Source organism: Protopterus annectens, chromosome 8.part0, assembly GCF_019279795.1.
Source record: "Protopterus annectens isolate FY-2018-M chromosome 8.part0, PAN1.0, whole genome shotgun sequence".
Classification (NCBI taxonomy): domain Eukaryota; kingdom Metazoa; phylum Chordata; order Ceratodontiformes; family Protopteridae; genus Protopterus; species Protopterus annectens.
The window spans coordinates 1382387463-1382400620 of NC_056741.1; the positions used below are offsets into that span (position 1 = coordinate 1382387463).

Consider the following 13158-nt stretch of genomic DNA (forward strand, 5'->3'; position numbering starts at 1 on the left):
GAGGAGTAGGAGTGATGTAGGGGTAAGGGTTGTAGTAGGAAAAGTGAGCATTGTAGATGTAGTCTGATTTGAAGAGAAAAGATGTTTAGGTCAGAGGGTTAGGTAGGGCTGGTGGGTGGGGAGGAGGAGTGCTGTATATGGTGTGGTTGGAGAGGGAGGTAGTTTACGGGGAATGGGAGGAGCAATGTTGTGCGAGGATTGGTTGGTGTAAGAGGGAGGGAGTATGGGAGGACAATAAATGTAGGAGACCTGGGAGCGGGTGGGAATTGGGGGTAGGGTAGGGGAGCGGAGTGATCCCACAGGACGAACAGAGCGAGACAGAGCAACAGGGCAGAAGAGTCCAGCTGCAAAAGTCTCAGCCACTGCATGTTAGAGTAGAAATAAGTAGGTAAAAGTACTGTAAGACTGAGTGGAAACAAATTAGAGTTTGAACAACACAGGGGAAAAGAAAAATATATGAGGAGTTATGTACCTTAGTTAGTTTAGAAAGGATGGGGTGGTTACCAAGTGTAGGGAAGGTAAGAGTAAAGTTAGGGGAAGGTTGTGGCTTTAGAAGTATTTAGAGGTAAAGTTGGATTTAAAAAGGATTAATAGAATTAAACAGGCAAAAGGTGGAATGGTGCTGCCACCTAGTGGAGAAAGAAGAAATGGCAGTCAGGGAAGGATAGGGAGAAAAATAAAGCAAATGGGCAAGTCTCTTAAGGTAATGAAAGATAGAAGTAAAAAATAAAAATAAGAGGGTAAGTCTCCGATAAGAGGCTGGAGGTCAGCAAGTACCAGTGTGAGAGGGGAGTTTTAGCAGTCTGCGGTAGGCTGCTGAGTCACACACACTGAGGGACAGGCTAACAAATAAGGATGTTTAGATAACTGATTCTGGTGTAAGGCTACATACATTTACTGAGAAAACAGGCAAGGAGGGCCACACTGAGGTTCTTTTCTGGTAAGCCCAGGCTAGTGAGCAGGAAAAGTCCAGGTAAACCGACTGAGCTTTTGCAGGATGAAGTCCGTATATTCAGGAGGTTGAGAGGGACCTTCAGGAGTGGAGTACTGTAATCTGACCATAAATACACACATGAACACATCTGAATTTAAGGATTTAAAAAGAACACACATACTTAAATCATATAATGAACTCTCAAAGTGTACTTGTAATGTCAATCTCCATGCAGCTTCAGCTGCCACTTGAAGTTACACTCTCACCCAGAGAAAGCACTTGAACCTGTATGCCCCTACTAGAACAAAATAGGATGGGAAATTCAAAACAAACAAACAAATCTGGTGATACACCAGTTTAAGTAAGCTCTCTACAAGAAAAGGGAAAAAATCTAAATTTCTATACCAAATCTAAAGATGTCCACATTAAAAAGATTCTAACAAAGGGCTCAGGAAAAACTAAGAGCTACCACCAGGAACAGTAAGGTTAAACACAAACTGTAATTAGCATCTGAATCCAAAGACAATAAGAAAAAGCCTCTTTCAATTTTTCAATTACAAACACCACCAAGCAGTGTTCTGGACTAACCCAAAAATGCCACCACTCAAACTCAAAGGGCATATCAAATGTTATTGCAAATACATTTAATGCAAACTTTACCCAGCAGGTAGTCATCAAAATTCTAAAAATCCCCAGTACCACACAAGATATTACAAGAACACAGCCTAACTGCTATCAAAAGCTAAAAAGTACCACCTTTATGGGGCCAGCCAACAGAGCTGGATGCCTACTAAACAGTACTAACTAAAGATGCTCTCATGGAACCCTCCAAAAACTCAGTCACAGGGATCTCTCTTCATAAAGTGCAAACCCACCACAGTCCACAGGAACTACAAACCTATTAATCTAATCTGCAAGGCCAAGGAGTGCAATGCATACAACTTCATAAACAGTCACATAAAAAATATCATACAGCTAGACCAACCCTTTGCAGTTTGCTTTGTCAAAGAGATGGTGTCTACTCAATTTAGTAAACTACTTTCAGAGGGTCACAGAGGCTGTCGAGAATGGTCACTCAGTCCACACAGCTTACTAGTATTTGGCTAAGGCAACAGGCACCATCCTCAAGCGAGTCAGTTACTGTAAATAAATTGAGACACCTAAATGAAGGCCTACACTTAGTAATGTGGATAGCAAACAGACAAAGACAAAACCCACAAAACTAAAGTAGATATCAACTCAGAAAGCAAGACAACTAGTGCTGTACCACAGGAGGTATAAGTTATGGGATCACTCATATGGTATAAATTTCCCCTGACCTCTAAACAGTAAACCCAGACCTGTGGCCAACAAAGTTTGCTGAAGACTACATTTTGGGTTTTATTGTCCAATCATGCCAGGATCATTGCAGAGTGACCTAATCATTGTTAGCCAATGGCGTACTGAAAGGAATAAAATGTACAACAAAGTGTAGCATTTGGCAAAAAATATATCTCATTTTCAAATTCAACCATCGTTAGCACCCTAATCAAAGTGGATACAATAATCAGGGATCTTGGCACCTAGGCTGACAACTCTTACATTTTACCCCTACATTGTATTAGTGCTCAGGAAATGCTCTTATTCAGTATAACTGATAACTACTTATCTAAAAAGGCATCTCATCCAGGTTGAAAGTAATCACCCCAACGCACATTTTGGATACTTAGAATACAGTAAAACACTCCTCACGGTTATGTGCCCATCCAGACTGACTAAACAGGAAAATCCTCAGAGTTTCCCAGCATAAAGATTACCAGTCTAAAACCCTGAACTACCAAGACAGGCTTGAAGCTCTATCAGTAAGAGGCTGGTTATAAAGGGCCCTATCTATACACACCGTTTCTTATAAACTCGTAGATGGAGTTTTGTGTCTTGCATTCAGTTCCATTAAGGACCAACTGCTTCTTGATCTCTTACATCTCTGCAAGACAAGAGGCTCCACTAACACATCAGCAACACATACAATGGAAGAACACATTTACTGCCCAATATATAGCTCAACTGTGGAATACACTGCCCTTATAGATTAAGCACAGTGACAACCATGTGTCCTTCAAGGATTAACTTTAACACAAAATGGAATCAATAAAATTATCCCAAACCTACTTGCTTTGCTCTTCTAGAAGGCAGAAGTACATTAACCAGAATGGTTATCAAAGAGTGAATGGTCTCTAGACTTATTTGCATTGTTATTGCCTATGAGAATATGAAACGTGCACTGAATTCAACTTTCTTGGATGCTCCACATGCGTGGAGTAAATTCAATCAGGGAACTGAATGTGGAGGCTCCCCCCCATTGCTGTACTTTAAACCCTGACTGGGTTTGTTAGACATGCAACTGCTGAAAAATTCTGCTATTTGAAGTTCAGAGACCATGGTTGCGACCAACATTATAAGGCAATCAAAAACTGCAAGACTGTTGCACTTTGTTCAAAGACAGAGACTGAGGTGTATCTGACATTCTATTTTTCCCAAAGTTAGCATATATAAGTAGTGGAGATATGGAACAGCAGTTCTACACTCCAGGAGTGTTGTTCACTACAACATCAAACTTCATTCATGCAGCCACCAATGTCAACAATCAACTCAGAGGACAAAGCTCAGAACCACAAAAATACCTCAAGACATCTTCAACAAGGAAATGTTTTTTCAGAAGAAAAATCCAAGTGCTATCATCCAAACCAAACTAAAGCCGGACTTTGTCAAAAATCCAAACTACAGGAAATACTGGCAATTTAAAACCCCTCAATCACATGACTAGTGTGACCTAACAGAACGAGCAGTACAATAAACTATGGCTGCGACCAACATTATAAGGCAATCAAAAACTGAGAATATGAAATGTGCACTGATATACAATCTTTTTAAATGTAACAATAAATTTATAAAAAAATTAACACTTCATTTTTAAATTATGTGATATTGAAACAATTATTAATCCCTAGGGACTTGGGGATGGTCAGTTTAAGTTACCAAGCCAACTCTTCAAGTTCCACTCCATCTTTCCAGGGACCTCACATTTCAGTGACATCAAACTTAGTTTAAAAAAAAAAAAAAAAAAAAAAACACATTTCTTAAAATTCTCACAAGTACCTGAATGTTAAAAAAATAAAATACATTTTACATTTATGTTCCTAATAATCTGATCAGTTTTTTTTAAATCCTTGTCTTAAACAAGTGTTCCACTTAGCAACATAGAATGTTTTGCAGGATACACATTGTAATTCTAAAGCTGTTTACCTTGCCCAATCATGATTATCAGGACAAGAATGTCTTAATTTACAACAGTGGTGTTAGCAAAAAATAAAATGTGTCTAGACCAACACTCCCATACTGACATTTTGCCATGTAAAATGGGAGGGGTAGATGAAGACCTTTCTAACATGTTTCAAAGTCACTACTCTCCTACATACAAATTTGTGTTTGGTCCCCAGAATATGTGCAAGAAATACTTTAAGCTAGTTAAACTTAACATTACAAATACTACTTGCATTGCTGGGTAAGGACTGTAAACAAAGCATTTTATGGAATCTACCTTGATTTGAAATACTGCTGTTTAACAAACTATGGCTGTAACAAAAAAGGTTTGTAAGTATGCTTTCTCCCTTCACATGTAAACACCTACCAACTGATGTACTAAATCTACACTATAATTCCAGTTACAGCGGAACTCCGGTCTGCTAATGATCGGCAGTAGATTTTTTTATGGTGCTGAGTTGCCAGCCCGACACCCAACCTTCAGCAAAGGCACGCCCATTCACGCATGTCTTTTGGAGGCCACTCTACCATGAGGAGGACATGCAGACTCCTCACAGAGGGCACTCCAGCCGTAAATCGAACAGGAGAACCTCTTGCTGTGAGGCAACAACACTACCGCTGTACCACCGCGGCTTCAATTCCAGTTACTAAGCATACACTTCAAAAATGCTAATTCTCAAGTAAGCAAAATGGCATCGAAAAGGATACAAGAATCATTTATCCCTTAACCAATACAAGTTTTTTGATGTGATGATTGATAACTGGACCAATTACAAAATGTGGGCTTACTGTTGTATAAGAACTTTCCAAAACTTAACCATCTATGGATCTCCTGCAAAAGAATGGACAATTCTTAATTACACTTTGTAACAGTTCCATTACAGAGTAAGACAGATAATAGTTTTCATTTCTTGATCGAATTTCAAAATTCAATTTATCAGTCTGTATCTGTTTCAGCTAAGGTCTTTAAATTTATATTAGTAATTAAAGTACACAGTTGCACTGGAATTTGCTGTTTAAGTGGTCAAACTGTTGGTATTAAACCCTAGTTTCATTCTTATACACTGAATGTATGTTGGGCTAGTTCAGGGCTTGTCTTTGTATTAAGGCAGTTTCAGGCCTATCAGCTCAGAGCTAATGTTATTCCCCCACCCCGCCCGGTCGTAGTTGTGCTCTAAGTGCATCTGTTGTTGCCTGCCCCTTATGGACAACCAATCACTAATTCTTTCTCTCTCTCTCTCTCTCCCATTCATGCCAGCAATAATGCCCAAAAGGGTGTGTGTTACTGTGAAAACACCCACCCAGGGGTGTTCTGAGACTCAATGACGCAGGCAGAGGGCCTCTACACCCTTAGAAGGGTGTTATTTACAAAAAACACACACTCTGGAGGGCATTATTGCTCTTAGAGAATGGGCTGTCTGTAAAATTGTTGCGTTTTACTTATATTTTTATTACTATATTTTGTTTTATATATTTTTGACATAAAACAGTTCCTCCACCAAAGGCTTCAAACTTGCTGTAGTATATGTTAACAGTGTTACAGGAAGTACTTGACATCCAAAATATAACACTTTAAAAATATCCAGGTATTTACTTTATCTTTTGGCCCCTTACTCTTAAGGTGTTTGATTTGTTGCTAGTCATTGGAGATAGAAGTTACTAAATAATGACATATTTGAGTTTCAGACTTTTATTTCAGTCAGAAAATTCATGCTAACACAAATCCCCTTTATAAAGCAAGTCTGTAATTTAAAAAAAAAGCAATAATTAAAATCGCTTCCTATTTTTGAGCCTTTGCTTCCCCTTTATTTTTGGCTTTATCCAGATTTCTTTAGTTCACTATTATTCTCCAAATTTCCTAGAGAGCACTATTATAATATAGCATAAGACCCTCGATTGTCCGCAGGACTTAAGTTCAATTTACTCTTCAAAGCATATCCAGAGGTCAGCTTCAGGTGTACTCTCCAGTTCATCTGGTGGAATTGGGCATCCTGAGGCAATGTCACAACTGCCTCATGTATACAGACAACCCTCTCTTACCTCTAGACACAAACACTTGTGAGAGATGCAAATACACAGCCAGACTGGAGGCTAAGCGCTCTCAACCCATGACTGTAACAGACAGTCAAGAGGATAAGGGACACACTTGCATCACACCACCTGTCACACATGAATCTACAAAACGTACGCATAAATACACAAAAACATAGGTCGGAGGCACTAGGTACCAATCTGAAAAAGAAACAGTGCCCTCCAAAGCAGACAAGCAAGCAACCTGCACCCCCAAACACAAGCCAGAAAACACATAATTCACCTCAGCAGTTTGCCTCACAACAGCCCTTAAGGCAAAACACCATACCTAACACGCTAGTAATAGGAGACTCTATAGTAAGGCACACGGATGTTCCACTCACCAGGCTGAACAAGGAGAAGGTTACTGTCAGCTGCCTGTCGGGTGCTAGGATCTGCCACATAACACAGGCACTTAGGTCACTCCAGAACAAGTACAAGTATGACGCTGTCATTGTACATGTTGGTGTGAATGATCTAAGATGTACCTCCCTGGACTACATGAAGAAAGACATTGAGGAGCTCTCCGATCATGTAGCCCAAGCTGGTATGACCTTGAGTAGCATACTACCTTCACCTACAATGATACCACAATACAAAGACAAAATGATCAATTTCAACAATTGGCTAAGCTTCTGGTGTCATTCTAAGGGGATCCAGTGTCTGTCTGCCTGGGATGATATGATAGACAAGCCTCGCTGTTTTGCCAGAGATGGGTTGCACCTGTCACCCCCTAGGTTTTCGAATAATGGCCAAGGCTCTTGCCGTTCCCACTGTGCCCTTTTTAGGCAAGGCTCAAAGGACAAACCAACCACCGTAACCAGCACAGGTAACCAAAAACTAAGGGTAATGCTACTCAACGCCAGAAGTCTCAACCTCAAAATGCACACACTCGAGGCTCTCCTCAGCATGGAGAATATCGATGTTTATGCAGTGACGGAAACCAAGGCTCAAGAGAGCACCCCAGCACTGCCGGGTTACAATTCATAACATACCTTCTGGCCTCGGTTACCAGATCGCAGTACAAAGGGCGGAGGTGTATCCATATACATCAAGGATACCCATATCTCCAGGTTAGTAGTGCAGCATGATGCCCCAGAGATCATCCATGCGCAACTATCAGCAGGCAAAACCACATTTCAAGTCATAGCCGGTTATAGATCGCCCACCATGTCCCAAGATGCTCACTCTGCATTCCTTGAGACATTGGAAAATATAAAGGTCCTACCCAACACCATAATCTTGGGTGACTTCAACTACCCTGGTATAGACTGGGCGAACTACCAATATTCCAACTCCTATGCTCAGCGATTCATAGAATTTATAAATTCAAATGCCCTTGAGCAACCAGTATGTTCCCCCACTAGAGGGGACAACATATTGGATTTAATCATCACAAATATGGGTGCCCAATGTACCACACCAGTTATCACTCCCTCCTTGGTCAGATCCAACCACAAACTGATAACCCTGGACATCCTCACCCCTCCACCTCCCCCAGTCAAATAAACCATAGTCAAAAACCTTTCCAAAGCAAACTTCTAACTACTTGCATCTGAAGTGGAAAGCTTCACTATTCCCTTGCAGAAGGCTAATGATATCCAGGATGCGAAATCCTACACCAAGGCACTCTATATGCATCTTCAGGATTGCATGAACCATGCTATCCCAAATAAAACCAAGACTCCTTCCTCAAGAAACTCTATATGCATCTTCAGGATTGCATGAACCGTGCTATCCCAAATAAAACCAAGACTCCTTCCTCAAGCAAGAAGAAACCAGTCTGGTGGACACCAGCCATAAGCAAACTTTACAATAAAAGGAGGAGACTTGTACAAAAAAAGGCCAAATCTCAAGTAGAAAAATCATCCCTGATCAGCATTAGTAAGAAATTGAAGGCCCACCTCAAGTCAACTAAAGCTAATTTTGAAAAGAAAGTTGCCAAGGATAACCATAAGGCCTTCTATGGCTACGTCAAAAACCTAAATGGCAACACTCAGGTCTGTTCTGAGCTTGTACAAAATGGAACAAAATACACTGACCCTTCTGACATTGCCAACATCTTGGCCGACAGGTTCAGTGCAAATTCCCCACCACCACCACCACCACCTACAGGACCTATTACCATTCCAGGGGATTGTGCAAGTCCAATTATTACTGATACGCTGGTTAACAAGGCTCTATCTAAAGCTAAAAACGCTGCCCCCACGGGACCAGATGGTGTCCCAGGCTGTGTCACACGCAATGTCCAAAAGGAATTAACCCCACATCTTAATACCCTGTTCAGTCTCAGCCTCTCCACAGGATATGTGCCCATAGAATGATGGCGCATGGCAACGGTGGTCCCGCTACACAAGGGTGGGGGCCACAACTGACCCTGGGAACTACCGACCAATAAGCCTGACCAGTCTGATCTGTAAGGCTATGGAGCGAATCATTATGGAACTCAAATGGAGAGATGGGGCCCCACACAGTTCGGCTTCGTCAAGGGCAGATCATGCCTCCTGAACCTGGTGGATTTCTTTCAGACAGTTACTCAGGCTATAGATAAGGGAAAGGAGGTACACATGGCTTACCTTGACCTTGCTAAAGCATTTGACACCATTCCCCATTCAGGTATTATTGATAAGCTCACCAGCCTGGGCATAAACCCTTATGTCACAAGATGGATCACAAACTGGCTCTCAGACAGATCCCATAAAATAAGAGTAGCGGGATCTATGTCCGAATCCAGACCAGTAATGAGTGGTGTGCCTCAGGGCTCTGTCCTGGGGGCCCTCCTGTTTGGCATATATTCTCAGAAGTACAGGCAAGCACGGAAGGGCTGTGGCTGACTAAGTTTGCGGACGACTGCAAACTGGGTGCTATAATGGAGTCTCCGGCCGACATGGAGATCCTCCAGAAGGGCCTAAATGAGACTGATGCATGGTGTCAAAGTCATGGTCTCAAGCTAAATGCCACAAAATGCGTAGTAATCCTCTTTAGGGAAAAAAAAAAAAAAAAAAGAAGGAGTACCCGCAAACTACAACATAGTAGGTAATCCCCCGAAATCTGAAGAAGAAATAAGGGATCTAGGGACCCAAGTAGATAGTCAGCTTTCCTTTCATAACCATGTTGCCAAAGTGGTTAGAAAATCCTTCTATGTGACCCATCTGATCATGAAAGGGTTCGCATCAAGATCCAAGGATGTAATGGTGCCCCCTCTATTCTTCCCTCATCAGACCCATTATTGAGTACAATGCACCAATTGGAATGTACCTGGCTAGACATCTCCAGCAGCTGGAGAGACCACAGAGGTACCTAACCAAGAGGATTACTGGCTTCAAACAGTTGCCCTATGCAGCACGATTGAAAAAGCTAAGACTGTTCTATGTTGCGTACCGCTTTCTCAGAGGCGATCTCTGTCTAACGCACAGAGCCATGTCCAACCCAGAATTGTTGAACAAGCTCCATCTTAGCAAAACCAAATCTACTCTAGCTACACGCTCTAGGGATATAAACCTCAACACAACAATGAACAGAACATGCTGGAGGGATAGATTCCCTTTGCAGAGACTTCCCTTACTATGGAACAGGGTCCCGATCTACATAAGACAGAGCCCCTCACCATCACTCTTCAAGAGGAACCTTGATGAGTGGATGGGTAACAAAGTTCACACCGGGGATCACACCAACAGTGCTACTAGATAGGGGCCAAGGGTACTAGCTGCTAGTACAAGGGTCTAGGGAACTACTAAAGGGGCGGTGAATACCGCACAATGTGGCTGGGCTAATATATGCCTTCGGGCAGATAGCCCAGTACAAACCTATGAAAGGTCCAGATATGTAACCTCTTTACTGTTGTATGTGGTTGATCACACACACACACACACACACACACACACACACACACACACACACACACACACACACACACACACTCTTCTGCTTCACAGAATGCATGCCAATGCAAATCACTTAAAATATGTTCCTATTTTCAGCCTTTGTCCAGTGTTTATTTTTGCCTCATATTTTTGGTCTGTTCCTCATAAAAATGCGTTTTTTGATAAATCACTGGGATGATCAAAAGATTAAAGTTGCTAAATAACGACATGTATTTGCGTTTCAAACTTAATGTACTTCAGAAAATACATCCCAACACAAATTCTATTATTCTTGCAACTTTCCAAGTTTACAGAGCAATATTTGTGACCTTATTTCTGTGCATTTTTCCCCCATTATGTCAGGCTTTTTCCAGACTTCTTGTGCTAAGAGATTCAGAGGTATGCAAACCTCTTAAGTGCTGCTGCTTGCCAGGGGATCACTCGATTGCTTTCTCTCTCTCTCATACACAAATAGGCACGCACAGTCTCTTCTACTTTCATGCAAGACATTCACTCACACAGGCAGACAAACAGATGCATATACACGCACTTTGTTTCATTCAATCTCTCTCTCATACACACGCACACTTAATTACTATACACTCGCTAAACAGCAAAAGCACTGCTTAGCGAGCGTAAAATAATGACCGACATTAGTTTACTAATATTAATATGGTGCTGTGAAGCGAAAGACTCATTTTTAGCAGGCATTACCAGTAGATTAACACCATGCAGGAGAATGTTCATTCTCCAGTCACGGTGTGATCTACAGGTCGCCCATTCTCTCATGGTTGTTAACAATAAGCGGTACTTAGGTATTATCGCAACCGAATTTCGCATACTTCTGTAGAGACGAGGCCATGAAACAGTGCACGGTGGTATTCACAGTGTTTACTGCTGTGGAATAACTTTGCATTAGCTTGGGGAAAAGAAACATTTCAGAAAACCCTCATGCTTTTGCATGCATTACACGCACGCTTGAATCGTCATGCCTGCTACCATACTGACGAATGGATTATTTTCACTGAGTGTGAGGAATCCTTCAGAGAAGGCAAGCACACAAAGACAGGAAGGATGGTATTGGTTACTTATCAGGTCCTACTGAAAAAACATGCTACATGCCACAAACAGGAAGAATCGTATCATCAAGCTGTTTAGTGAAGTGGTCTTAATAGGTTTATTCAGGAACTGACTGACTGTATCTTTCATTTTGTGTAAACTATGGGCATTGCTTCCTAAACGGGGACAGTTTCTCAACACCTTTACTGAAACTCTTGACAAACTAGGAAAGGCACCAATCCTTGAACTTCAGATATTTAAATGTTAGAAGGTTACAGGGTGTTTTTCGTGAGTCACTTTCCCTTCGCCGAGGGTAGATGATGTTGATAGCCGATTACGGGTTCCTGATTAAACCTACTAACAACAGTACAGGAAACATGTTGCTGGCTGATGATGCACTTCTTCCCGTCATTACCGATATGTTTGGACCTGAACCTATGTCTAAAATTTGTTAAAAATACAAAGTGAAGCAAAAAGCATAATTCTTGTTTCTGTGCCTTTTTATGTGGGGGAAACTGGAGAGCAATTGCAGTGAGTAAGACAGCAGCCCTGACAGCTGAGCCGTGTATGCACTTTACTGCGAGCTATATGACATGCTGGCGGTAAAATGCATACCTAAACAGCGACATTAGCTTACTCATTTTTTTACTGATAACCCTGCCCAAAACAACCGTCAGTGTGAAAGTAAACCCATTGTCTGTCATTGTCACACCATTATCGGTTACATTTCCACATCGGGAAGCAACCATTATTGAGAAAATCTGGTTGCGATAATATGCAAGTACCCAATAAGCGAATGAATATTATTTTGAAAAGTCTCTCCCCTTAAAATGGCTAAAAGACCTTTGATAAAATTGCTTAATATTGCATGCACCAATATTGTTTGCACTGATTTTAGTATCAAATTAGAGATTTTTTTTTTGTTCTTGCTGGTGGCAGAAGGTGGTTTCCAGGCTAGCTGTTTTGTATTGAAATTAAACACCCAGTAGCAAGTCCACCAAACATTATTCTAAAATTGAACTCCAAGCAGTAATAGTTGCACCTGTCTTCAGAGTCAATCTTGTCGTTATCATAGACCAGCACTTCCCCACAACTTCTCTAGCCAGCATGATTAGGATGGGTTGTCTGATGATCATCTCTTACTCAAACAGCATAACACAGTGTGTGCAAGATGTACATATATAATATCCTTGGACACAAAAATCTCTCATACAAACTGTCAGCAGTACACCACACATCACAATACACATAATCCCTCACATGCTGAGGTTCTAAAGAATAACTTGTCTAAACCTCAAAGATCTCCAAAACAACACAGCGCACACACAGCATATTAAGCTTACTTCATAACACAGCACAAGGAGTCACAAAGATGAGTCCGCAAGGCAGGCACTGACCCCAACAAACAATTCTTGTTACAGGGGACCCCACTGCAAGAAAAACAAGTGTGCCTCTTACCAGGCTGAGAAGAAAAAAGTGATGGTTAGTAGCTTGTCTGGTACTAGTATCCATCAGATCATATATGCATTCAAGACGTTGAACAAGTAACCGTATAACTTGATGTAGGTCACGCCAGTGTCAATGACTTGAGGTGCAACTTCCTCAACTATATGGAGAGAGAGACATGGAGGTCTCTGACTGTATCCAAGACAGACATGAACCTGGCATTGAGCAGCATTTCACCTTCTCCAAGAATGATGCCAAGATATGAGCAAAAAATAGACTTCAAAAGCTGGCTTAGTTTTTGGTGTCATTCAAAGGGGTCCAATGTTTGTCAGCATGGGAGGATATGATCGACAGACCATGCTGCTTAACCAGGGATGGCCTGCATCTGTCCCCTCTCGAGTTTTGATTATTGGCAAAGGCACTGTCCACCCCACAGTGCCTTTTTTAGGCAAGGTTAACCTGGTAAACCTACCAACATAACAAAAA

The 13158-nt window shown here is 41.5% G+C and overlaps 1 protein-coding gene across 2 annotated transcripts in view; it reads right to left on the reverse strand.

The window, feature by feature from the left end:
• Positions 1-13158, reverse strand: part of PAFAH1B2 (platelet activating factor acetylhydrolase 1b catalytic subunit 2) — a 395905-nt gene that overhangs the window by 368684 nt on the left and 14063 nt on the right. The window lies entirely within an intron of this gene.